Raw genomic sequence first — 27,789 nt, 5'->3', positions numbered from 1 at the left:
TAATGCTGGCTTTCATAGCAGGTCCCAAATGGCCTCGGGACAGTCCTGGAAAAATAGGCATAGCCTCCTACAATTCTTTGAGCCTGGTGGCTGAGAAGGGTGAGTCCAGCATGAGGTAACTGGGAAATGCTTCCTGTCCCATTAGGCTGGGGCCGAGTTTTCCTCCAGTCTCTCCCCACAGTGCTATTTTGCAGTATTTGGAACAGGTTGTACCTCTCTCCAGAAAGTTTTTCTTGTGGGGAGAGAGAAATAAATGCCCAAGCTCTGAGCACATCAATGGTTGTGCCATGTGTCCCTGGGTGCACCATGTTCACCCTAATAAAATAAGAATAAATGTATTTTGTGGTACTTATTTTCCTGCTTTTCATCCTTGTAGTCACTGACTGGTGATGTGTTTTCAGGAGTGCCCAAACCCTGAGTTTATGAACTCTAAAACTGAATCACAGCGGCACCTGCAAGGAGGGGCAAATGCTGACTATTTTTCCAGAATTCCAGTACCCAGTATTTTTGCCACAAGGTGGCATCAATGACAGCTTATCAGACCTCCCAGGAATGACTTTTGCCTGGTCAAGGTCCGTGTATCAATCAATACAGTATATTTCTTGTAAGGAGGCAATACACAAATATGCTTCCAAGCAACAAAAGCAAACCCTTACTTTTAGCTGAAGGTCAGGCTACCATAAAGAGCAAAGTTGAAAAACACAGAATTCTTCTCTAGGAGGGAGTTATGTGACAAGCTCTTCCTCATTTCCTTAAATGTAGGATAATTGAGACATCTGGGCTTAAGAAGTTTGCGGATAGAAGAATATTTGGAAGACTCAGTTTCCCAGAGGATCATTTGGCTTTAAGAAATAGGGATATTTTTAACAGAAGAGTGGAAAATCCAGGAGTTGAACAGTGATAATGTGAAGAGAGGAAAGGAGAAAATGACAGAGTGGTTAATATTTGGTTTTTATTGTTTGTAGAAGATTAGATGTCAAGAAATGTGAGTGAGGCAAGGCAGCAGCCATGACTGTGTTAAGTCATTACAAAAGTCCCAGTGCACCTCCATGAAAACCATGCATTGAAGCAATTGCTTTTCTCAGCAGAGGTGTTCTGTAGCTGTAATACAGGAGAAAAAAACTCAGTTATATCCTTAATGTATTTAAGATTTCGGATGAAATTAAGGAATGTCCTGTTAGAAGTAAGGATCAGAATAAGAAAACTGGCTTTTAATATATATAGAGAGAGACTCCTCTGTTTTATTTGTTTGTTTATTTCTCTGAGCATAGGTTTATGCACTCAGTTTTGAATTCATTGGTGACCATGTACACAATTATGCATGTGGCCAGCACTAACTTAGAAAAATTATCTTCCATTTTTCTTTCCTACCAGTGATATTGTGGCTTTTATTAAATTCTTGTATTAAGGTGACATGTAGGGACTGGAGTGTGTTGGTCTAGGAGCTCCCTTGCACATGCTAAAAATGAATCTCAGAAGAGCTTATTTTCCAAGGAGATAAAGCAGAAAAATGCTGGTAATAGCTTTACGTTTTATTTGGGAATTTAGTATTCCTTTACTTACACAGCTAAGCACAGCCATATGTGTTGTTCCTGTTCTTGCAGGTTGCCAGAGAACATACAAATTATTGCCAGACTCTTTTTGAGCCTTGGACAGTTACTTGTGTGTGCGACCAGTCATGAATTTGTCATTTAAAAACAGACTAATAAGGAAGATGTTTGATTCAAGAGCACACTCTCGATGTGGCTTACTGAAGCATGCATTGGAATTGATTGCTTTCTTTTTTTTAGTATAGTTGGTGCCAATGACAGGAATAAAGTCAAACAAGCTGTAGTTATCTGTATGACCAGCTGCAAATATATTACCTTCCTGGCGTACATATAACTGTATTTTTTGACCGCCAGAGGGTAGTGTCATTCCAAACAATTGCTTTTGGTGTGCTCCTATAGCAGCTTTTTTTGTGTTTTGCCACTGAGAGGTGAGAATATAGATCTCCTATGTGCAAGCTCAAGCTCTTAATTTTGTAATTTGTAAAAATGAGTGTTCAAGCCTGAAGTGTCTTTTAAAATTTATTTTAGACTATAAAGTTTCTTGATACTGAATGAATTGGGATCATCAGTTTCTTCTTCCTTGTGGCATTGCTGTCTCTGTGCCTCATTTTAGGTTGTCCTTGTGTCCCTCTGTGTACAAGATTCTCTCATGCTCCTGCCTGCTCTATACCAGGACATAGATAGTTTCCCTTTTCTGTGAAACATTCCATTTTCTTTTCTCCTCTCCTCATTTCAGAGTCCCTCCACATCCTTTTCTCCCATTTTCCCTTCCATGCACATCAGTCCTTGAATTTTCCTTCCTATTTGTGTGTATTCCTATTTTCCTTCTCTGCCCAAGCCCTTGTATTTCCTGCTTTTTCTGTATGCAGTTAACTCTTAGCTCTGTATATGGTTTCAATCCCCTTCCTTCCTAAAATTCCCTCATCTACTTCCTTTTCCTATGGGAGGCTGAGTCATTCAGAGGGTATCAACATGCCAAGAATTCTTGGATGGGTTTTTCAGGGGTGAAATTGGGCATTATCATGCTGGAAAATACTGGGAAACGCTTCCATCTACAATAATGTTAATGAATAATTGCAGAGGAGCCAAATCTGTAGTTTAAGTAATTATATACCAGGGAATAAAGGTGTTCCTGTTTTCTCTGTTGTGGTTTAGTTGGTTTTCCCCCAAATTAGTAGATTTCCACTGACATTTAAATCTTTATTGGGAATTGATTAGATACAGAAAGTAGAAGTAGTCATAGTGCCTCCAAACAGAAAATCCTTGTTGAGCACAGGCCCAGGCAAGCTCAGGCACAGCTTCAGTAAAGCTTTTCTTAGCAAGCAGCTGCAGAGGCTTGGGACATTTCCCCTTTCTGGCTGCTTTTCACAGCAGTTGGAGGACAGTGCCAGGATTTGCACCAGAGGGCTGTTGGAAGCTCTGCTGTACCTGTGCTGCTGTGCACACAGTAATCCCGGTGCATGGGTGATAGGAAAGAGCCAGGGATGATATCATCAGGGGAATTTCTCAGTACGCATGAGTCTGAGCCCTTAGACAATACAGTGTCTGATTTTAGGGCAAGAAATGCCACTGCCTGTGCAGGCCATTGCCGTGAGGGCCTGGTGAGGGCATTAACTCAGATCAAAGTGCAGAAAGTGTACAGACTCTTTATAGCTCTGCTGGTCCCAGCAAATTAAACAGCATCAGGGATGTTCCTGAGCACCAGAACTCAGTTGTTTCTACTCTCATTAATCCTTATATGGTTTTTGCCTGGGCCAGTGTCCCAAAATATTCCAGAGTGAGGGCTCAGGGATACGTCCTGCTGTCCCCAATTGTGTGCTTTCACTGACTTTTTGAGGCTTTCATAGAATGGTTATTGGATGTCCTGTGCCAGCTGGCCTCAGGGGCAGAGACTGGTCCCAGACTTGTTTAATTTACTAATGTGAGGGTAATCACAGTGACTAGGCCCAGACACTGGACTGAAAATTTGTTTTTGCAAACCCTGTTTGGTTTAGGCAGCAGCAACTGAAGGGGGGTTAACCCCATCTCTTCCCCCACTCTGTTACCAAATGTTACTGCCTTGTACAAAAGGGCCAGAAGGTTTATTTGCTCTTCAGTCATGACTGGCCACTTTGCACAGTAATTGAGTTAGACCACTAGTTTTTGTTTTCTGATCATGCTGTTAGCTTTGATGGGAAGGACTTATCTTTTATTCTAAAAATGTAACAAGCAATGTTATTTTATGAGGTGAATCATGAAGAAAATCTCTAAACCACCTGATGTTCACAATCTCTGAAGCAACAAGACATGTACAAATTAATATAAATAAAATCACTATTCTGTAATAATAGATACAGCTTTCAACACTATATAAAATCAGATATGTTGTTGTAGAAACCTACCTGTTATTACTGCAGTAGGGTGCATAGAATTAGGATTCTAAAGAACATTTTTAATATGACTGGAGCAAAAATAGATTAATTTTAAGTAATGATGATTTGAAGGCAGGTCCTGTTGGCAAAAGACCCTTGCATTAACTGATGCTTGATTTTCTTATGACCAGTACAGTATTCCTCTTTTTCCCCTGAGATCAAGATCCAGAATTCAAGTGAATCTGTCAGTTTTCATTTAAAATCAGAAGGATCTAACTTTCCTGGTTTTGAAGACAAGCTCACAGGCATAATCCTAGAATCTTAGAATGGTTTGGGTTGAAAGGGACCTTAGGGATCATCTTGTTTGAACCCCCCTGCCATGGGCAAGGACACCTTCCTCTAAATCAGGTTTCTTAGGCCCTGTTCAGTCTGGCCTTGAGAGCTTCAAGGGGTGGGGCAGCCACAGCTTTTTTGGGCAACCTGTTCCAGTGCCTCACCACCCTCACAGGGAAGAATTTCTTCCTAACATCTAATCTAAATGCATCCTCTGGCAGTTTAAAGCCATTTCTCCTTATCCTTCATACAAAGTTCCTCCCCAGCTCTCTTGTAGCCCCTTCAGGTACTGGGAGCTGCTCAGTACCCCCCAGAGGTTTCCCTTTTCCAGGCTGAACAGCCCCAACTCTCTCAGCCTGCCTCCACAGCAGAGTTGCTCCATCCCTCTGACTGTCTTTGTGGCCTCTGGACTCGCTCCAGTAGGTTCGTGTTCTTCTTATGTTCAGGCCCCAGAACTGGATGCAGCACTCCAGGTGGGGACTCACCAGAGTGGAGTAGTGGGAGAAAATCCCCTCCCTTGACCTGCTGGCCATGCTGCTTCTGACATAGTCCAGGACGCGGTTGGCCTTCTGTGCTGCAAATATGTATTGCCAGGTCCTGTTGGGCTTCTTGTCAACCAACGCTCCCAAGTCCTTCTCCTCAGGGCTGCTCTCAATGCCTTCATCCCCCAGCCTCTCTCTCTGCTTGGGACTGCCCTGCCTCATATGCGGGACCTTGAACTTGGATTTGTTGAGCTTCATGAGGTTGGCACCAGCCCACTAAATCCACCCTAATCAAAAAGGCTAAAAGTTAAAACAAAAAAGCCAAAGGCAGAAAAAAAGCTTCACATTTTTTAAAGGCTTTTGTTTTTGAAGGCCATTTCTGGTCTTTTGTTTCTGGGGTTTTTTTTCCCTCTTCTGCATTATGTAACACAAAATAATCCTTAGCTTTGCCTTTCTTAAGTGTCGATGCCACAGCCTCATTCATGATAGTAAAAGTGACACTTGCTAACAAAAATTGCACAGTGCGCAGTCCTTCATCTTTTGTTCCCATCCTATTGCTTTCCATCTGTTTGAAGCTTGTTCCAGAATCAAACTGCTTGCCTTAAAACATTGTCCTATATTGAACTGGGAGTCTGTGATGTGAATGCTTACTGTCTCAATGTATCTGTTATACCCAACATTCAAAATATTTTTCAAGTTGCTTGTGAACATACTTTACTTTATTATGTGAGGTAACATAGAACCATATTTCTAAGAACTGTAAATGCTGAAAAACCAGTAGAAGGCCTTGAGCTGAAATGACTCATTTAAAGGTGTATTTAGGACAACTGACCCCAAAACAACCAACTGAATTCTCTGCTTCTGTTTATTATGCATAGTGCCATAGATTAACAAAAATCATCATTGCTTTATTATCTTTTTACTTATGATTGTTTACAAGAAGAAAAAAAATGTGCAAGAGCAAACGCAATATTCTCCCGAACTTGTAAAAAAGATACATTACTGAATTCCAGTTGCTCCCATTGATAATTAGGTTTGTCTCTATAAAGTGCCATGGAACAAAACAAACAAATAGTTTGCCACTATGATTTAGAGTAGCTCCAATGAATATTTTTGTACAGATATAGTTTGAAGGCTAGAAAGAAGGTTAAGAGGGACTATATTGTCTCATGCTGCACTAAAATATGTTTAATATGTATTTGTGTTTTGCAGGTCTGGGTTACAGACTTGGAATCCAGCAGTCTTTTAGCATGCTGTCTTTACACTTTGTGAAAACTTTTCAACCTCGTTCACACTCAGTTTTGTCTTTCTTCTTCATGTATCTGGGTTGCAAGTGGCATTCACTGTACTGTGTGAACAGAAGGGCTTGTACTAGTTTCCTTTTGCACTTGCTACCAAAGCAGTGTTTTGACCCAGGCAAAACAGTTCTTGAATTAAAGTTTGATTGTAGGTAAACTGTGTGTTCAAGTATAAATCATCTCACTGTATGATGATGGCACACACCTGCCAAGTGCCCTTCTGAACCAGTAATCACATTCACTTGACATGTATAAAAGCATTTATCAAAAAATACATGTTAGCAAGTGTGCCAGAAACTTCTCTGTGGGAAAGAAGTGAGTTCTTTTGTTGTCCCTCTTTCAATTGTTAGTGATAATGACTCATGTGTTGCTTGTAGCCTCAAAAGTACAATAGCAGTAGTTCAGAAAGCAAATGGGAGCTCTGCTTTTCTTTATGAACAGGTGATGAAAGATTTCAAGAGAAGAAAGGAGACAGCCCATCTTAGAAGGGCTTAGACTCTGATTTGAGTCAGACAGCTGCAGCAGCAAGCTTGACCAAAGGTGAGTGGAGAACCAGATACAAGGGGAACGATCACAACTTTTAGTTGGCTCTGATGTTGTCCAGCTCTGGTGTCAAAGAAAAGATTGTGGAACATGACTCTGATTTATACCTGATTTTGTGTTTGTACCTTGACTTTGAGCTGTACCATGCCTGTGTCCATTATGGTCTCCTTTGGAGAGAGCATTTTGTAAACTCATCTTTGCTGGGATACCTGTTGACAAGGTGTATTTGTTCACTGTCTCTTCCTGATGCCATGAAACTGAAGCAAAGGAAAACTTCAGTGTCAAACAGGAAGATCAATTTGATTGAGAGGCTCCCTGTGGCAGAAGTTTATGTTAGTGAAGTCGTTGCTCCTAGCACTAGGAGACATCTCATGCCTGTTTATCATTGCACTCACATAATTGCTTTGAAAGTTTAGTAAGATTAAAGAAGCACAACTGTGTTTCTTTCATTTCAAGCAGATACAGTACTTTTTCTATAGGGGATTATCACATCTTTTGTTTGCTTATATTTCATACTTTAATATATGTATTTTTTCCAGTGTAAGAAGAGGTGTTGAGTGGATGACCCCTTATATAATGGAATCATAATTTATTTGTGAGAGATGAGGTAATCTGGTAGCAAAGTATTTACGCTAGTCAAGAGAGGTGCAGTCTAATCCTTATTGCATAATCACGTATTGTAGACTTGTTTTGATTCCTGCTCTGTCTGTCTGCAGCCTTCTACTTGTCAATGGGCAGTGTCAACACTTGGGTGTATGTAATACAATACAATTAATTAGAAATAACAATTATGTTGGAATATTACATGAACATTAAAAAGCATGTTTCACAGCACTGTTACAAGATGCAGTAAAATATTACCCATTTTACTGAGTAGTAAAACAACAGATAGTTAAATGCTTTGTCTGGCAGGAAGGCTGTGGATTATGTGGAGCAGCATCTAGGCCTCTTGACTCCCAAGTTTGTAGCGTGATCACAAAATCAAATTATTGCCACCCCTGCCTCTGCCAGGTACTCCCTCCAGCCACTTCAAGTTATTGGTAAACCTGAGAACTGGGATATCAGAAAGTGTAACGGAGCTCGTGTATGTAGAGACACAGTATGTGCTCAGGAGACTGGGTATGATTTTGTTGGTTTTTCTTTACCTTCAACTGCTCCTCTTTGGGTATTCTGGGCCTAAAAGGTGAGCAATGGGTTTGCTATTTGCTGTGGACATGCTGGGTCCACGCTGAATCAACTAGAGTTTTAAAAGTTTTCATGAGGGTGAGATGGGGGGACTGAGTACCAAGAGACTTTTTTTCCTTAGTAAGATGATAGGCATCATTCTTCAAGGCAGATAATAGGAGGTAACTTGAAGGACAACATTGAGACACGAGGTGTCAAGCCTGCCAGTTCTCAATTATTCTGTTTCTACCTTTGAATGAGTTTTAGCCTGCTGAGAAGTGGCACATTAAAGTATCTGAAGCCTGAACTTCCACATCAACTGTAAATAAAGACTGGTTTGGGGTCAGATTCAGTCAGTGCATAACTAAGGACAACTACTAATTTTCTGTAAAGCCACTAGTTTCCCAGAATTGAAGCTTTTGTTATAAACACCCAGTTTCTTCAACCTTCTCTGGTTTCTAGCCTGCAGGATTTCAAAAAACAATTCAGGATGTGACTGAGATGAGTTTTCAGAAATATTTGGGAAGAATAATTCTGAGAAGCATGCATGGATGCCTTTTGTCTCAGTGGGTAATACTTCTGAACTTAACAAATGAAATCATTTCACTTTAGTTGGAATATCATGAGGAATGTGCCATCACAATTTCCCAGTCTGCCTAGGGGCCGAGTAACCCTGAAAAATGACAATTTAAAAACTGATAGAAAAAGTGACAGGAGCACTAACAACTGTGCTGCTTAAATAACCACTTAGACCTAATAAAAAGAAATGTGTTTATAAGCTTGTCAAGAGAGCAGTAATACAGTACAAACATATGAAAACAATAAATAAACAATATTTTCAGGGCTAATTTTCAGGCAAGACAGATGACATAAAGTTGGAAGATAATATCAAAACAAAGAAGAACTGGAACATCATATAAGAAGCACTGGATAACCTTGAGGACTGGAGTTAACAGAAATCAAAATGTCATGTACTGGGGACTAAGAAAAAAAAAATCTGATAGAAAAGAGGAGATTTGCAGAAAGAGTAGAGGTAGAACATCTGGATTCAGTTGTCAGCTGCCAGTGTACTGTGGACCAGCTTAAGACGTGCCCAGATGAAGGCAAATGAAATCTTGAAATGTCTCTGGCTGCTTTTTCAAAATACATTGAAGAAGCTAATGCTCCACAGAGAGATGACCTGTTTAATTTAAAAGACAATATTGATACAAGAACAAATGGAAAGATATAAGTGTGAAATTCGAAGTAGGCGTACACTTCTAAGCCAAAAACCATGCACATTTATTAGCTTTGATTCCCATGCTTCTACTAGCAGAGAACATGAATTCATGATTCAAGGATTCCTTTACAGTTGTATTATCAGTTACGTTCCTAGAATCACAGCGGAAAAAAGGGCAGGCTTATTTACTGTCAATAACACTTTTCCCTGCTAAAATACAACAATCTCCAAGAAAACTAGGAAGTAATCTTACCAATTGTATCAGGGTTCACTAGGCTGTGCCAGAACACAACTGACACTGTGTAGTTTGTCTAAACAATGAACATAAGTGGGAAGTGGGGATTTTAATTAAGATGGGGATCAAACAGAGGATCTGTAATGCAATGTCTCTCCCAGTCTGCTCTCGGTGAATCTTCAGCCCAACCTCTGAAAGGTAAAATCGAACTCAAAAAAGACAGGGGAAAACTGACTTGCATGTCAGAGCAAAACTGAAACTGAAGGTCAGCAAAGGGAGAAAGATGGATGTTTTCTTTCAGAAGTAAATATACCTCGAAAAGACAGAACCTGATCCTTTTTTTATGAGCTAGGGCTTAAAATAAATCTTGGTTATGGAAGATTTGCATCAGGGTTTGCCAGAGTTCTCACTCCAGACCAATTCCACAATCTGAAACTGGTAAACCACCAATAACAAAGAAAATAAATGCTTAAAATTCCAAGACACAGACTTATAATGAATCAATAGCTTGTTAATACTACACGGAAGTCGAATCATGCTGGTTCTGATGAAAAGAGAGTGTGGAGAAAAAAAAAATTAAAAGGTCACCTTTTTTATGCTAAAGGAACGCAATGCATTCAAAACATACTTAAAATATGTTCAAAACATAACAACGAGTTGCATGGATCCCCTTGGATGAGATATTCAGTAAGTATGTGTGAAAACCTAATTTCCTCTCTTAGTGCTTATAATCTGAGATGAATCTACTGAATGGATGTCAGGAGTCAGTAGATGATAACATCGAAAATTTCTTCTGAAATGTGACTGATATCCTACCAGAGTAACCATAGCTCGTAACCATAGCTCATAACCATAGCCAGAACCATAGCAGACCACGAAAAAGCATATGTTTCAATAAAAATAATAATTTTCCTTTAACAAGTTGTAATGGGGCCTCTGTCTGAGACTACCTATTTAGTTTTAATTAACTCTAATGTTTTTGAGCCAAGGGCCTGTCTCGCGTTGTCTCATCTCTACGTCCCCTGAAATTTCACCCAGAGCTCTTCAGTCATTTCCTAGTATGAAAAGAGAAGAATAAGTTGTTCTTCAGTGTTAAAATAACTTAGAAGCTTAGATCCTTTTGTGTTTTTTTTGGTTTGGTGTGTGTATGGGTTTTTTTGTTGTGGGTTTTTTTGTGTGTTTTGTTGTTGCTGTTGTTGTTGTTTTTTGTTTGGCAAGAGAATGGACTATGTGTCAGGACTGTGCCTGTGAAAATTGACCTAAATTTGGCCAAGTCAGAAAGCTTTAGAAAAGAATCTCACTTCTCATGTTCTGGGGATATGTGTTGAACTTCAACAGTAAAATAAAACAGTAGGTGGGAGAATGACAGAGACTGGATGAGAAGATGATGGGAGAGAGGGGACAAAAACTGGAAACTAGGACTGGCCTTATGAAGGTGTTGGATTGGCTGTGGGGGAGTAGAGAAAGATTTATCTAAACAGTCTGGTGTGCGTGGGGACAAATATATTGGACAAACAAAATAGAAATGGCAGATGTATGGGAAGCGAGAAGCTGAGACTGAGCAAGAGATGTTCCCTGTAGGACTGGAGAGATGACTCCTTCACCTTCTAGAATATTATAAAAATAAGAAAGAAAAAATTAGGTTCTATTATGATGAAAATCATAGCAAATGATAGAATAAAGTAGTATTTCTGTCTTCAGGTTTGGCCAGTTTACAGTGAATATGACTTTGGAACATACATGAAATTAGGAGGAAAAAAATTGAGCTGCTGTTGCTTTAAATGGTGGATTACTGATATATCCATGACATATCTAAATTATCTTTGTACATTCATCATGGTAAGATCTGTATTTCAAAAGGAGACTCAGTTTACTTAAGACTCAGATTACATAAACTTGGTGCATGAAGAAAAATGACATCAACCTCCTCCTGAGTGAGTGTCGTTCTTTTTGTCAACCAAATGAGGAAGCAGGGATCTGTGGAAAAACATCACCAACTCAGATAATTAAAATCCATTATAAGGTATATATGCAAAGGGCAATAATTAAGGTGACGCAGCTGACATTCACTTTGGCATTTTGCAGCCTTCAAATGCTTAGACTTGCAAATTTCATTAGTGTTCTTTTTAGCCTTATTTCTGAGTGTTTAATTAATGTTGTGTATTGTTTGTATAGAGGTAGAGCTTGGAAGCTCTAGGCAAGGATTCTAAGGTTTTGCAGTTACAACACAGAATAGCTGTCAGAAGCCCAGATTCTTCAGCTACTACTGACTTGGACTACATTTGAAAAAACCTGAGATGTATGAATTTTGTCTGGGAACACAAATAACAGTGTGTAGTCCCTGACTTGCATATTTAGACTGTGTGCTTTTCAGAACTGGAGATGCGTTATCCTTGTACAATTTCTACTATCCTTTGTTACCGCCTTAGGACTCAAAATTCTGTGCTGATAAAGATGGTGAGTACTAATTTGTAATATAAAACTTTTAAAATCCTTAAGCCTTGATGGTGCATGTCAGAGCTCCCCAGCTGGATGTTGCAGGCTGAGCGCTGTTAATGGACAATAGGGATTGTTGTTTGGTTTTGTTGTAAATGCTTGTGGTTTTGAAGACATCCGTGCTTCTTCCCATAGAGCTTGAAGTGATTTGGGCATGCAGTAGTGACTGTGAAAGTTTCTGGCTTCTATGCATTTCTTACAGTATTAGACAAGCTGCTTGGTTTTGCAACACATGAACCAGCTAGAATCATCTTCCCTGAAAACGCTTCAGTGACTGTCACTCATCACCTCAGGCAGGCAGGCCATCAGGGACAGTCTGTCTGTCTTGTTCTTCATTTGGCAGTCCCCTCTGACTGAGCTGGGAGAACAGGACTTTCTCAGGTCAGGAAACATGTCTGTGGAGCTAACTCCCCATGGATGCCAGCCATTGCTCTGCTTTGGCTTTCAGGTCTCCAGGTGCAGATCTTGGAAGTCAGTACATTCTTTGGAAGCTGTGTCTCACCCTTCTTCTTTAAACTTATTTGGTATGTCTAAGAGAGGTTGTGTGATACACTTAAGTTTCTGCAGTATCCTGGAAGCCTGGATAAAAGATTTAGTGAGAAACAAAAAAAGATAACAGTAGGCTAAATTTGTTGTGGTCTGCTCGCATGGAAGTCTGTAGACTTACACCTGGAATGACTCTGATCTAATGTGTGTGGCAAACTTGTGACTGACAGGAGTATTTGGCTCAGATTGCAGGCACACGGATGAACTGCAGGATCAAAACTTTCCATTTCAATTGAAATAACAAGAAAAGTCATCTCACAAGCTCAGACAAACTTTGGTTTCATCAGCTGCCTTCTTTTGATCTGCAGTAAGTACCAGTGATCGCACTTTAAATGATTACTTTGTTATATAAGGGAGAGGTGCTAGTGTAGATGCTCCTAATGACGTCCCCTCTCCCACAGAAGGTGACACCACAGCAAACAAAAGTAGTGGGCATAGCTAGCAAAACTGTTCTCTTGCAATCAAAGTGTAAATAACACTTTGACATTATGACTTCACTGCTATATAATGCTTTCTTTGGGGTTGCATTGCAAGCAAAAAGGAAGACTACTTTAAAGAAAACCCAAATCTCTGTGGAGTAGAGGTCTCAAGTGTGCTGGTTTATTGGCCATCCTCCAGAGCAACCAGCAAACTGCAGCTTAGCCAGTAAGTCTCTCAGGACTACTATCTGGCCTTGATGCAAGTGGAGGCTTTACAACAAATCTAGAGAGTTTAGAGGCAAGCAGAGGTCAGGTAAAAAGTAAAAGGAGCTAACCAAAATATAGACATCAAGGGCATAAATTTATTTTGTAAAATAACTTACTATTGACAAGGAAAATGGGATCTCTCAGGACTTCAGTGCAAGAGTTGATGTGTCGCCACAAAGAAAACTGAGTCAAGCAGGTGAAAGTGAGGATTATGGCAAGAGTGGTAGCATAAACAGGTGTGGTCAAAGTTCCCTACTTATTTGGCTTTTGCATGATTATGTCCCATGAGCCCATGAGACTGGTTTTTTTGTGCCATGTTATCTATGTCAAACTAACAGGTTGTGAATGAAAGACCCATGGAAAACATGCAGGTAAACAGCAAAAGGGGCAAAATGCATCCTGGTTTTGCCAAGTCCTGTCTGGGTTGACAGCTAGCAGGTGTCGGGGTGTTGTCACTGCCTGTGTGTAGGTTGCACATGTTTTTTGAGGCCTGTGTGATTTGGATATGCCAAATTGTCTAAGAAGAGGCTGTGCTTCACATGGTCTGCTGGTAAGTCCTGGGTAAGTACAAATTCTGCTCTATATACTGTCTGTAAGTCTACAAAAGACAATTTTTCTAGTATTTTATGAAGTAGATCAAGACTTAATTACCTTGTTTAGGAAGTGGTTTGCAGAGTACACTTAAAAGGGAAATCTCTCATTCCTCACACTGTGCAAAGCAGTGACTTCAGCTGCATTTCTGTTGTTTTTGTGATCTTCTTAGTCATCACATTATCTTACAGGTTTGGGAAAGAAAACAAGGAAAAGCTATAGCCACTGGCAATCTCTGATCTGAATTTGTTTAATAATAGCATCCTGTTTAATTTTTTTTTTCATGTTTCCACACAAATCTTCTGCTCTGCAACTACTTATTAAGCCTGAGGACTGTCTGCTGAAGGAAACTTAGCTTCCGTAGTAGGAAGGAACCACATGTAGTTCCTACCTAGGCTAACAAAAGCTTAAGCAGACTTACCAGTGGTGTGAATATAGTAGCATATACTCTTTCTTTAATAGCTCTAATTTCTATATGTACACATAGTGCAGAACAAAGTACAAAAAGAGGTGATGAAGCCTTGGTATCCTACTCCCTGGCATAACACAAATTACCATGAAGGATACTGAGCAGAGGAGGATTGGGCCTACTTAGCTTATTAGATCTTTTTCTTGGGTATGCTTATGATGCCTGTTTGTTACAGAGATTAGTCATGTATCTGCAATGTTGGATGGTTTTTCTCCATTTGTACACAAGGATGTGCTGCTCCCAGTGGAAATAAATAAATAAACACAGTAACTCCTGCTTTTTTTCAGTACCAGTGTGTGGTTTGGATGTGTGTGTGTCACGATGGAGCTGTGAGTTTAGGCTTGGCAAACTATTATTGGATCATTTACGTTGGAAATTATTACTCATAATTAGTGCTAATAAGGTGGTGCCTTGCCATTGGGCATACTGATAAAAACATCAGGTGGAAGCCTTGATCTTGGTCTGTATAAGACATGGTTCAGGTATGATTTTCATTTATGGGCATTTATTGGGATTGTCATAACTATATGGCCTGGACTGGTTGCATGTTTTGTCTGTTTAGCTTTTCAATCTGAAACTCATCAGCCAGAGATTGTGGCATCCCTGGTGACTATACATGGCATACACAGGTTAAGAGCAGAAAGGCTGATTCCTGTCTTTTTTCTATTCATGAAGAGAGACAACACAATGAAAAAATAGGATGATTAATGAAATAAGCAGCATTTCCAGCATACCAACTGCTTCTTTGTGGCTGAGCATGAAGGCATCATCCTTAGCCTAAATTTCATTATGGAGGCTGCAATGCTATTCTTATGGATTTTGTAAAGTTCTCCTTGCCAAATGACAGCATGGGAGAAAACATCACTGTGCTTGAGGGAGTTCCAGCCTGATGAATAGCAAATGGTGATACCTGGCAGACTGCCTGCCTGCACTGTTCCAGATACACCACTATGCCCTGCCTCAGGACATTCAGTGAAGCTGGAGATGCTGCAGCTCCTAGAGAGAAATTTCTTTGATCCACTTGAACAAGAAAATGTGAGCACCATCCCACAGAGATTATCTTTCTGTGACTGTAACTTATTGAATTTGTTTATTCCAGTGCCATATTCTCTGGCAGGAATATCTAAGGATCAAAATAATAATTTTTGAGCATTGTCCTGTTGGTGTTTAGGTGTGTAGGTTCACAGCATGGCCCTTCAAAATCACCAGCACAAGTGATTTCTTTCTGGCTGGCCAAGTTTCTTGCCCTCTGAATTTTTCTTGGCAGTTTCAGCTCCTGTATTGCTCTTAATCCTGCTACCCGTGATCCTCAGAGTAAGCATTCCTTTGTCTGCATCCACTGAGGGTTGTGGTCTGGAGGCTGCACTCCAGGTACACCTGCCTCACAGGGGACAGCACTGACCTGAATACACATCACAGCACTCACAGCCACTTACATCAGGAAACAAGTAAATAAATAACTGCAGCATTGCAGTTAAGTGGTCAAGAGAGCTTGGATCAAGACTAGATCTACCTATCCCCTGGGGTGTATGCTAAGCCTTAGGCTCCTTCTTTTTGGCACAGTAATTTCTAAATAGTGTGTTGCACTGTGACAAAATTCCTGTTGAAATTTTTTGTCCTTATTTCCTTAGGCACTTTCATGATTATTCACTCTTTCATCTTCACTTCAGGCACTGCTGGGTACACTCTGATGAGTATTGCTATGGCAGTTAAAGTTTGTTCTGCCCCTCTGGTGTGGACTACTGCTTCACATCACAGCTATCAGAATGAACAGGTGCTGAGGCTTCTACCTAACAACAAAGCCAAACAAGTAGATAGTTGATAAAGATGCATCTGAGGGAAGACACTTGGTTTGGGAGAGGAGCGGGCGAAATGCAGGTACACGTTTCCTTCTGCTGACTTTTCTAGAGAGATCAAGTGCACCCTCAGCAAGTTTGCAGATGACACAAAGCTGTGTGGTGCAGTTGACACGCCTGAAGGATGGGATGCCATCCAGAGGGACCTGGACAAGCTTGAGGAGTGGGCCTGTGGGAGTTTCTTCAGGTTCAACGAGGCCAAGTGCAAAGTGCTGCATGTGGATCAGCTGGTCTCAATACAACAGCTGGTTTCAATACAGATGGGGGATGAATGGATTGAGAGCAGCCCTGTGAAGAAGACTTGGGAGTGCTGGTGGATGGGAGGCTGAGCATGAGCTGGCAGTGTGCACTCGCAGCCCGGAAAGCCAGTTGTATCTTGGGCCACATCAAAAGCAGTGTGGGCAGCAGGTCAAGGGAGGTGATTCTGCCCCTCTACTCTGCTCTGGTGAGACCCCACCTAGAGTGCCATGTCCAGTGCTGGGGTCATAAGTACAAAAAAGATGTGGACCTACTGGAGTGAGTCCAGAGTAGAGCCACAAAAACTATCAGAGGGCTGCAGCATCTCTGCTATGGAAATAGGCTGAGAGACTTGGGGTTGTTCAGCCTCAAGAAGAGAAGGCTCCGGGTAAGATCATACAGTCTCATAAAGGGGCACCTGTCAGTACATAAAAGGGCTGCAACAGAGCTGGAGAGGGATTTTTGACAGGGGCATGGAGTGACAGGACAAGAGGGAATGGCTTTAAACTGAAAGAGGATACTTTTAGATTAGATGTTAGGAAAAAATTCTTTCCTGTGAGAGTGGTAAGGCACCAGCTGTGGCTGCCCCATCCCTAGAATTGTTCAAGGCCAGTCTGGATGGGGCCCTGAGCAACATGGTCTAGTGGAAGGTACCCATGGCAGGGGGGTTGGAATTAGAAGATCTTACAGGTATTTCTAACCCAAACCATTCTAAGGTTCTATGGGAGCTCCAACCTGAGGTGACAGCTAACAGCTGCAGAATGGAAATATCTTAAACTGATGCAGCTGTTGCTAAGTGACTGAGCCAAATTTAGCATTTTAATTTAGCAAATTTCACACATTAATGTAGCAAACAGGTGTTAATTTATTACATTAACTATAAATATATTTATGTTCCTTTTTTCCACTTTGCATTTGAGACTGCCTGGCAATAGTGTGAGGAAATTGATTTGAAACTCTAATATTGTCTGGTTTTACCATTCTTTCCTAGCTGATCTCGTGGTATGGTTTGTATCTTGCCATCTGACTCCTTAATTGCAGTTTGCAATGAAGAAAACCATATAATACTTGAATTGCAAGCTAATCTCTGTTATAAGCAAATGAAATAATTATTTGGAGAACTAATCAGGAAGCATTCAAATCTTCCTTGGTGATATGCCTACTTTAGTTGGACAGCTTGCTTCCTTCTAGATCGCAAGCATCAGCGTTAAGATTAGCCCAGCATTGTGAAAGCGCTTACTTGGCATTTCATCATCAGAATGAGTACTGCTGGATTTGTGACACTGCTCCTCTGCCAACGTCAAACGGATTTAGGCATGGCAGCCCTCGTGTACTCGTGCTGAAACCTGGTCAGTCCTGAAACAGCACGTTAAAACAAGAGCTTACAGTTTGATGCATGGCTGAGAATTCAGAGACTGATACAGATACCTTGCAACTGGATACCCATGAGAATAAAAGAGCTGAACTGAAAGAGATTAAGCAGCTCTTTGTAAATTCTCCCCTGTGAAGTCCAAGGAACTGAGAGCTTCATTGTTTTGTAACCACTTAAAAATTAAAGGGGGAAAACAATTACTTCAGCATGGTCTTCTTGAATATGGTTTTATTAAATGTGCTCTTCCCAGGAATCTAGGCATACAGGCAAAAATAAGAAATCCTCAATACACAGATTTCACAACAGAGCATTGTCCACCATGGAACTTAAATGTTCCCAAACCCAGTTCCCTGTCGGCAAGTAGCTTTCCCACCCTGTTTCAAACACAGTCCCCATCCATCAGCAGCTGACTCACTTTCTGCACTGTTTTTTGAAAATTATTTACCTCGGGCCTCTAGGCCCTTTTTCTCTATACAGCCATTTACACCTTCCTCTTTGGGTGGGATAAAGGCCACCGTCAACAGAGAATAAGTTTCAGCATCCTGTTTTTCTGCAGGGCTGCTGTCTGCTAACACAAAGCTTTTGGACGGACACTGCCAATCTGATGCAAATGGGAAAATTAAACATTTCTTCTTATAGTTCATCTGCCTGCTGAAGATTAGTTCTCTGTATGACTGCAGAGCCGGGTCTCTTCCAGGAGGTTTATATTTGCTGCAATTGGAAGCATTCAGAGGCAACTTAAAGGATTGATCTAGTCTGAGAGCAGAACCGGGAGGTAGGAGCTCCTGAATTCAAAAGGCATTATTGCAGTAGTTTTGCTGCACAGCCTGAGGCTACAGGTTGAGCTCTTACCTCATTTTCCCCAACTGTGATACAGCTCATTGGATAGTTTGGTGATTAATTTATGCTGATGAAGTTAATTAATTGGTCAGAATTTAATAATTTGATAAGAATCTCTATATATCCCAGGAAATGTGGCAAAAAGAAAAGCAAAATAACCAGCCCTAAAACTGATAATTAACAAACCGAGACAAGATGGTGAAATTCAGGATAGAAACCTCATCAGAGATATTATGGCCAGTTCAGCCAGTGCAACTTGACATTCCTCTGATTTCAGAGGCAGCTTGACGGAAATGTAAAGTTAGAGGATAGTATGTTCCTGAAACCTCAGTTTTACCCTGGCAGTTTTGGAAGATCAATGTGGTGTGCTAAGGCAGCCAGTGAAAAAGTTCAGGGGATTGTATGTTGTTATTTAGTGGTTCTTGCAGGTATATACAAGGAAACAATTGGAAAGGATTACGCAATTAAATTAATTTATTAAGATTTCCTGTGTCCTGCAGAACAATCCGTGACTCATAAGCGATTTGGACAGCACTGAGATGTACATCATATCAAAGGAATTTTGCAGGGCCAGCTCTCTTGGCAGGCTTGTTGTGATCTATATCTCCAGTGTAACTTTGGTTATAGTGTGACCAACCAGTATAATTAAATTACCAGTGTGACTGTCCTCAGCAAAATTGCCCCTTAGCTTGTATAGCTCCCTCTGTTGGACTAACTATTCAAGCTCTCTTTGCCCCGCAAAATGGGTGCTCCATCTCTCCCGCTTTTTGATGAGTTAATAATTTGAATTATTTTGCTGGTTTTATGGTATTTTGTCTGCTCCAGGTTAGTTCAGATAATGTTGCTGAAGACCTTTACTTTGCACTTTAATAGGATTTAACTGCACTGATGTTTGAAGCTGCTATGAAATCTCTCAAATTCAACATAGTTTTTCCAAAACATTTGAAGTCAGCTACTCTATAATCTTTTTGTTATGATCCACTTAGTCCCTCTTGGACACAATGCAAACAGGTAGAAATGAAGGGTAGTGTTTTCATATTTTCATGGCTTGCTTGTGAAACATCTGAAATGCCTGGAGACTCCATGTCTGTCAGTGCTCTGCAGTTTTTGGTTGCTATTCATGTAACCCAGTGAGGCAGAAGAGCAGAGATAAGGGAAAGAACAGAGGAAGATTTCTCTCTGCAGTTTATTCTCCAGGGTTTTGTTCAGTCCAGTTTTAAATGGCTCTGGCTACTGAAGTGATTCAAGCTATGACAATTTGGCAGGGTGTGAAACAAAATCTGGCAGAGGTGCTATGACTGAAGGGCTGGTTTTGTTCTCTCTGAAATGTGTAGCAAATCTCTCACTGGCTTCAGTCAGAACAGGATCAGGTCCTCCGAGTCATTCAGTTTGAATAAGCTCCACAAAACCAGGAAAAGAATCTAATTTTGTTGTACCATTACACTGTTACAATCTCTTTCAGGCTCCCCCTCCTCTGTTTACAGTGTCCTCCCATGCAACTAAGACTTTCTGTGTAGAAAAAATGAGCTGCTTTTGTTAGGTTTTGAGCAATAAATAGCCCTGGATTAGTAGTCCCTGTCTGATGTCTCATTCAGACTGTCTCTTGCATTACCTAGCTTTGTTTTTAAGCCCTGATACTGGAAGTGGAAACTCTCCAGATGCATACTTTAAAAAAATCAATAAAGAGGGGAAAAGCTAATTGATTTTGAAATTATTTTTATTATTATTTTCTTTACAAGATAGCCCATTAAACCTGGGGAGTCCCTAATGAAAGGTAAGGTTGCTGCAGCCTTGTTTTTCCAGAGTCGTCTCCCCTTGATGTTATAGCTTTCTTTTTTATTTCTCCCCACATATAGGTAAAAGGAAATTTTAAAAAATAAAATTAGTTCTGAATAATTTGGATTAATTTCACTTTCAGAAGCATTATTCTGGTTTTCTTACTGGTTTAGCAGGAGCTGTTGAACTCAAGTTACGAGTAAATCCATTTCCAGTGTGTTACTCCACAGGCTCACAGAGGAGGATTTATCTCATCACAGATCTATAGTAAAACACAATAAAATAAATGGAAAAGTGATTCTGAGTGTCTGTTATAAAACCTTTTCAACTCTGTAAGCTGAATCCTGGAAGGAAAACCTGTCGCAGACGTGTCTGTTGGGAAACCTGTTCTAGGCAGCAAATTTATATTTTGAGCAATGTTATTTTTTTCTGAATTCTTTGTATTGAGAAGAGAAGCTTAGAGTCATGGTTCGGCTCCAGTCCAGAGAACCTGTTCACACCTGAGGCCAGGACAGTCACTCAAACAGTTCTAAGAAGTCTCTGCCACACAATGGTCCAGGCCAGGACCACTTGTACTGGTGGCTGAACAGCAGCCAGCAACCATAGACAGTTCTGTGATTTCTGCAGGTATTTTGCCAGTCGGGAGACAGGCTCTCCTGTGCTTGAGACGTTTGTCTGCTGTTACTATGCTGCTTTCCACACTTCCTTAACTGTCAGCAACTCTTTCATGCTCCAAAGGCCCAAGTGAATAAGCAGTATTTATGACCTCTCCCTTCCCCCACACCTCTCAGCGGTGCCCCTCTCGCTCTCCCTGGGTGCCTCGTTCTTTGTCTGCAGCTGCCTGTATTTTGTAAAGTAGAGCTGCTGTCATGATTCTTCACTATGAGACTGGTGAGGCATTGGAATGGTTGCCCAGAGAAGCTGTGGATGCCCCAACCTTGGAAGTGTTCAAGGCCAGGTTGGATGGGGCTTTCAGCAATCTGGTCTAGTGGAAGGTGTCCCTGCCCATGGCAGAGGGGTTGGAACTAGATCATCTTTAAGGTCCCTTCCTTTCTAGGATTCTATGATTTCCAGTTGAGACGGAACACTGAACACTAAAGGAGTGTCTAGACCATATTTGTGTCCTCACCTTAGGTTGGCTGGTGGGATCAGGGAAGGAAGGGGCTTTCAAAAGTGAAGTGAATGATTAAATAAGGCATGGGGTGGAAGGAAGGCCAAAGGAAATAGGACTAGATGTTTCAAGAAACAGCTGGAGAATAGGGGCAGGGATGGATAGGGGCTTTTTGGACTGCAGGCAGAGGGAAGTTCTGATGCAGGGAAGTATAGCTACGACTGCAGTTGGAGAAGGAAAAGAGGAAATTTTGAGTCTAGTTCCTGCTTTTTATATCTGAAAACAGACTTTTCTGTTATGGCATTTGTTTCCACAGAGTCTTGCACAATGTAGGATTAACATACATAATGGTCAGCCCCTGGACTTTGCATAGCTCCAGTGACTGACCCGATGTGTTTGAAACTTATACCCCCAACCACAAAAAGAGCTTATGACATTTCAATTTGTTTTTTACCTAAGATTACCAGTGGCTGGTCATATTTTTTCAAAAAACAAACTATTTGCATCATTGAGAAAACATACAAAATCTAAGCCAAAACCAGGATCCTGCAGAGCTCCAAAGAAACTCATCCCATGTTTTTAAGCTTGAATTAGCAGCATGCCTCAAAACTCAGATATATGTGTTTAAATTCAGCTATTAGCTAATGAATCAAAGACTGACCTCACCGTTAAGCCATTGCCCATCTGTATTTTATGACTTCCAGAGATACACAAGGCTTCCAGAATCGAATAGTCATTTGTGGCTTCCCTAGTATTCCCCCGACTTGCTGACTGCTCACCAAAGCACTGAACGCTCTTAGCTGTCTCTGTGCAATTTCCTGGCTAAAGGAGATCTGGAATGTAAAAGTGTATTCATCATCAGAGGTTTTGCAAGATTCCAGGACTTCAGTGAAGCGGTAAGAGATGATTTAAAATTGGAATGGCATGAAGGTTCCTCTAAGTTTTCGGTCAACTATAGGGTAACTTAACCAACAAGAATGTAACCCTCAAGGAGAACCTGAATTATTTGGGATTTTAGTATCACAAAAATGTACCAGGTTGTAATAACTGTTATAACTGCACCAGACAGATCCTGGCCCTCTACTGTGAGCCTCTCAGTACAGAAATGGAGGACTAAGTGGCAAGTGGGAACATGTACAATATGACGCTCTAACCACTTATCTGGAGTGAAACAACTGCATAAAGCCAAATACTGAGAAATGGTAGTGCATAAGCTGGATTTTTTACTTCAGTGCTAAGATCAAACAAGAGTAACCCAGAGCTAGCTTTGCCAAAATGGTGACCCTCGTTCCAGCTCCTGTATTTGAACTCATACTGGGCGGAGAAATCTTAGCAAACCTTTCTCCAGGATGTTAGGAGGTGCGTGTCCATGTGAAATATGCATCAGATGTAATGTGCTTCTTGTATACGTTTTGGAACTGATTTTAACTTCCGTTGCGATGGGTATTACACACTATCTAACATCAGGATATGTAAGATGGGAACCAGATGCTGTTCTTCACTAGTCAGGTGTTCTGGTCCTTTTGTTATTTTTTACTTTGCTTTTCTGGCACTAAGACACCCTAAAACTTACCGAGGAAATGAAAAATCACTGCTGACGTGCTTTTGTGTGTTTGTTCAGGAAAAACATTGGTGCATCACAGATTTGTGTCCAGAAACACATTCCTCACTGCTTTAGTCCGCTGTATTATCTGGACAAAATGAAAAGGAGATAGTTGTGATTTGAAAGTGTTTTACATACATTTTGCAGAGCTGTACAAGCTTACATGATATGTAGGGCAGTGATGAATCATAGTCTGTCTTCTTCATCACATCACACCACTATAACAACATTACTCTGCTGGATTGACTTCTGATTTACTGAGTGAGAAACCCCCAGGCAGTGGTATGCTGACCCACCATCACCTTCAATTTTGCTTGCTGGTGCTTGCTGTTTTCTGCATCTTTGCAGTGAGATCTTTGGCTGAGGAACTTTGAAACTGTGTATTGTATAACTGTAGGACCTCTTTTTTCTTTTTGTCTTTTTCTTTTCCCAACTACTAAGACCTAGAGATTTGTAATTAGTTTTCAAGTCATTAATGAATTCTGGTTTCTTCCTTATAGGCTGCAGCCAATTTGTCTCTATTTGCTAGAGCAGATTAAAGGAGTGGACGGGTTATTGCAGGTGACTAAGCTGGTACATCCTAACAAGTTACTGTCCCTCAGCTAAGTTTTAGCATCTGTGATTACACATGTTCTTGTGTTCCCCTTGCATTGTGTCAGCCAAGATATCTGGGGATTTGATCTGGCTGAAAAACATCCAGAAAAAATCTTGGGTGAACCAGTTCCTTGATCCCTTCCCTTACATAGCTGCACAAATAGCTGTGCTGGCACAGTGCAGGGAATAGCTCAGGAACAGAGATGCACAGCAGAGTAAGAACTATTGATACTGGTACTGCTGACAAAGAAGAAATCATCAGGCTATGCCCTACAGCAGTGGTACTGCTTGTTCTGCTGTGTGTCTGAAGGGGAGCAAAATACAGTTCTTACGTGATCACTATAAAACTGATTGTTCAACAGAGTTGGTCTTTGAGGCTGGGGCCTGGTGCCAGGCTTCTTCCCACAGAACACAGGAAACCCTTTGGAGGTGTAAGAAATCCCCTTTTTTGTCCACACTGGAAAAGAGCCATCTGACTTTAACCTGATTACAAGGCAGGATGGATCCTTTCCCTGAAAACTCCCTGAACACTTTGCTCTGAGTGCTTAGAAATGCAAATAAAATGATTTACATTTCACTCATTCCTTTCTCAAGTACCAAATTCTGGTTTGCAGTTGTAGCTTTATATCCCATTCTGGTGTTGTTCACGGACATCCTCCTCCTTTTGTTTTGGAACTCCCTCTGAAATATCCAGCAATAGTTTCAGACAAAGGAATCTCAAAATTTGGGAAAATTCAGAAAATTGTAAGTATTGTAATCCCAGAATATCCTTTCAGGATACCTCTTTAGGATTCCATATTACTGCAGAGTAGGATAATAGCAAAAGGTAAGAACACAGTTCTGAAAGTTTTGGTGAGATCCCTTGGCAGTAAATATACAAAGGTTTAATTGAAAGAATTTTTGAACTGAGTTAACCTGTGTATAGATTGTCTTTCCTCATTTTCAAGTGGCTTTAAAGCACCTATAATGGAAGTCCTGGTTATTTTACTCTTCTTTAAATACCTTTATACAGCTAGAGAAGGGGCTCTTAGTGTCACAGACTCCAGAATGGGTAAGGTTGGAAGGGACCACAGTGGGTCACCCGGTCCAACCTCCCTATTCAAGTAGAGTCGTCCTCAAGCACGTTGCACAGAATTCCATCAGGATGGTTCTTGAATATCTCCAGTGAGGAAGACTCCACAACTTCTCTGGGCAATCTGTTACAGTGCGTGGTCACCTGCACAGTAAAGAAGTTCTTCCTCATATTCAGGTGGAAGTTTCTGTGGATCATTTTCTGTTTTCTCTTGTCTTATTACTTGGCACACTGAAAAGAGTCTGGCTCCATACTCATGACACTCTCCCTTCAGATACTTATAGACATTGATGAGGTCCCCTCTCGGTCATCTCTTCTCAAGGCTGAAGCTCCTGCAGAGAAATGCTCCAGTCCCTTAATCATCTTTGTAGTTCCCCGTGGACCCGCTCCAGAAGCTCCATGTGTCTCTTGTACTGAGGAGTGCAAAACTGGACACGGTACTCCGGATGCAGCCTCACTAAGGCTGAGTAGAGTGCAATACACCAGGTATGTATGGACCAGGCCTTAGGTCAACCACTGCAATTACCTTACTCGTCCATTTTCCATGGGGTTGAATGGATGTATTTGGCAAAATAACTTGCCAAACAAGGCGTGGTTTTGCGTATTCTCTTGCCTGGCTTCAAAATTTATTTTTTTAAATTATCAGGGTGTATCCATATTTCTGAAAAGGCTTTGGGATTTCAAGTGTGGTACAAAAGGAAGTTAGTCTTCAGGTCTCAGTTCAGGGCTGAAGGGTAACTGTTGGGTTTTAACTACAGCTTTGATGGTGCCCCCTTTATGGATCTGGCATTTAAGCTGAGCTGCCTGGTTTTTGCCTCAGTTCCCTGCCAGCAGCAATCCTGTAAGCTCCCATGTAACTGTGGGATTCTTGATACAGGCTGGTTCTGTGGCTGTCTTTGAAGCGAAGTTACTGATATACTACCCTGAACTGACACAAACACCTTTATGTTGCAACCAGAGGACAGACTACTGCCAGACGGTGCTTGGGGGAGCTCATGCCTCTGTGTGTGAATTTGAATCCAATTTTAAACGTATCTAACAGAGGGAAGCGATTCCAAGTGTTCAATTCCACAGCAGGTTCAGCTGATTGAAATCAGCTCTGTGGCAGTCCCACTCTATCAGTCCTAGACTCGCATTCTCACTTCCTCCATTTGTTTACTTTTGCGATGTTAATTTTCTGCTGGTTTAGCTCCCGAACAAACTTGTCACTGGAACTTGGAAATGTTCGTACAAGGGGGAAGGGGAAGACTGTGGCAGCGCTGTCTTAATCAGTCATATATAGGGGGAATGTTGTCTCGGCACAAAAGGCAGATCTGGTGTCCTGTATTATTTGTCTCTCTTTTGCCTGTATCTACCTGCTTCACTCAACATTTCATTCTTGTACATCTAGAGAGCAGGTCGGCAGAGCACAACCTCGCCATGCCCGTGCTCTGTTCTGGAGAGCAGTGCAGCCCTACGTGCAGTCAAATCCCTCCTCTTTTCCTCTCTCGGCAGAGCACACGCGCTGAGCCGAAAACTCCTGTTAACTAGGGTGACAAGTTTCCAGCAAGCTTTAGATCATGGGGAGAGGGAACACCCGGATCTCGGCAATATAAGGTATAGACGCCTCGGCTTTTGCAACACAGCGGCAAGGCAGAGCCCTTTTTATTCTTGCCTTTTTTGGATCTGCACGCACACAGCGCTCAGCACAATGGAGCCGGCTCAGCGATAGCACAGCGCGATACGGGGAGCAGAAATAAAGTCCTTGCAGCGCCGCTCGCCAAGGGTGTGATTGCCGGCGATCCACTCCCCGCGTGGCGGCTCCGCCGATGGCGTGATCGCCAAAGACTTCTACGTCCCAGGCCGGCGCCGCTCCCGCCCTCTGCCCTGCGGAGCCGCGGGGCTCTGGGCAGCCGCCCCTTCCCGAGGCAGCACTGGGGAACACAGTCCGGAGCCCCGATCTGCCGCACCCGGAAGGTACCACCCCCTCCCCCCAAAAAAACTTTCCGCCGCGGGCCGCTCGGCTGCGATGCCGCGCCCCGGGCGCCGGTCGGAGCGGGCAGGAGCGGCCCCCCTGCCCGGGTGCCGCGGGCCCCGCTGCCCACCTTGGCGGCCGGGGGGCGGCGGGGCGGGCCCCCCGCAGCCAATGGCCGCGGCAAGGCGGGCAGGGTGCGGGAGGCGGTGCCGGGCCCACAATAGGGGCGGCGGGAGGGAGGGAGGGCGGTGTGGGGAGCGGGGCCGGGCGCGGAGCCGCGGGAGAGCCGGGCAGCACCTTGCGGCGGGCGGAAGGTGAGTCCTGCCGCGCCGGGGAAGGGGATTTCCTCCCTTGTTTTGTAACCGGGAAGTTTGCACAGAGGTTGAGCGGCCGGCTTCTTTTTTCTCCCACTCCCCCCCCACCTCCTTCTTTTTTTCTTTTCTTTTAGGAGGGAGGTACGGAGCCTGCCCTCCCCCTCCGGTCTCCCCCGCCTCCTACCTCCCCGGCTCATTCATTTGATAAAGGGAGTTGTCCTCAGCCCCCGGGCTGTGCAAGCGGGGAGCCGCTCGGGGCCTCATGCTTGGGGTCTCGGGGCAGAGGTTGGGGTGGGAATCGGGACTCAGCCCAGAGTTTCTGCCGAGCACCCCGTCCAGGCTCCGATTGGAGAGGCGGGCGCTTTGGGCAAACACAAAGAATTGAGGAGCTGGACCCATGCTGGGCGATGGGGTGATGAAGCCCTAGGCTTTGTGTGGCTGGTGCGGAGGGATGGCGAGGTGGGAGCTTGTGTTTTAACCCCTCCGCTCGCATGTGTGTACGAAACCGTGGCTTTTTGCTAGTAAAGTACTTAAAAGCAAAGCTGAACTTAGGATCGTGGAATGATTCAGATGGGAAGAGACCTCAGAAGGTCTCTAGTCCGGCGTCCTTCAAAGCAGGGGCTTCTGCCAGGGGAGTGGGTAGCAGTGAAGGAACATCGGAGATGGGTGGCACCTCTGGGTGCTCTTGAGTGCTCCTGGGAGACCGAAGGAGAGGCAGCACCAGCAGGGCGAGTCATCAGGGGCAGCAGCGCTTCTGTCTTCCACTGTGCATGGAAATGCCCTAATCCACAGCTCTTCCATGCCTGCAGTCCGTGTTCTTGGTGCTTTTGTTATCCAGAGGGCTTAAAATTCATGATCGTTGGGAATAGCTGGCTCCATCCCGTATGTGTGTCACGGTGCATCTGCTCCTGCTGAGCATTACTTGAGCCTTATTCCGACATTGCCTCCAGGAGTTTTTTTCTTCAGGAACAAGATTTATAAATAGGTGTCAAAACCTGGCTCTTTGCTTGGGACCTGTTACCGGCTGTAAGGCTTGTACTTGATGTGGTAATTAAGTATGAGATATATGTGTGTGTGTGTGTAAGAACAATCGTAAA

The 27,789-nt window shown here is 42.4% G+C and overlaps 1 protein-coding gene and 1 long non-coding RNA gene across 8 annotated transcripts in view; one reads left to right on the top strand and one right to left on the bottom strand.

Annotated features, from left to right (window-relative positions):
- Window positions 1–12,502: 12,502 nt before the first annotated feature.
- Window positions 12,503–27,789, top strand: part of PAK1 (p21 (RAC1) activated kinase 1) — an 89,202-nt gene continuing 73,915 nt past the window's right edge. The window contains exon 1 of one of the 6 annotated variants that reach the window (XM_064644855.1): window positions 12,503–12,524. The gene's annotated coding sequence lies outside the window, so the exon portion shown is untranslated. Of the gene's footprint in view, window positions 12,525–26,000; window positions 26,021–26,275; window positions 26,381–26,614; window positions 26,693–27,697; window positions 27,719–27,789 lie in introns of those variants that run through there. The other 5 variants (XM_064644859.1, XM_064644852.1, XM_064644853.1 and 2 more) reach the window with 5 other exon arrangements.
- LOC135409404 (uncharacterized) lies at window positions 19,968–26,032 on the bottom strand. Of its 2 annotated transcripts, XR_010428170.1 has the most exons (3): window positions 23,924–26,032; window positions 22,729–22,846; window positions 19,968–20,306 (listed from the first exon to the last, which is right to left on the bottom strand). It is a non-coding gene; the product is annotated as an uncharacterized LOC135409404 (long non-coding RNA). The 2 variants fall into 2 exon arrangements; XR_010428169.1 differs by having other exon boundaries at window positions 22,729–26,032.

Source organism: Pseudopipra pipra, chromosome 2 (assembly GCF_036250125.1).
Source record: "Pseudopipra pipra isolate bDixPip1 chromosome 2, bDixPip1.hap1, whole genome shotgun sequence".
Classification (NCBI taxonomy): domain Eukaryota; kingdom Metazoa; phylum Chordata; class Aves; order Passeriformes; family Pipridae; genus Pseudopipra; species Pseudopipra pipra.
This window is presented reverse-complemented; position numbering and strand designations above follow the sequence as displayed.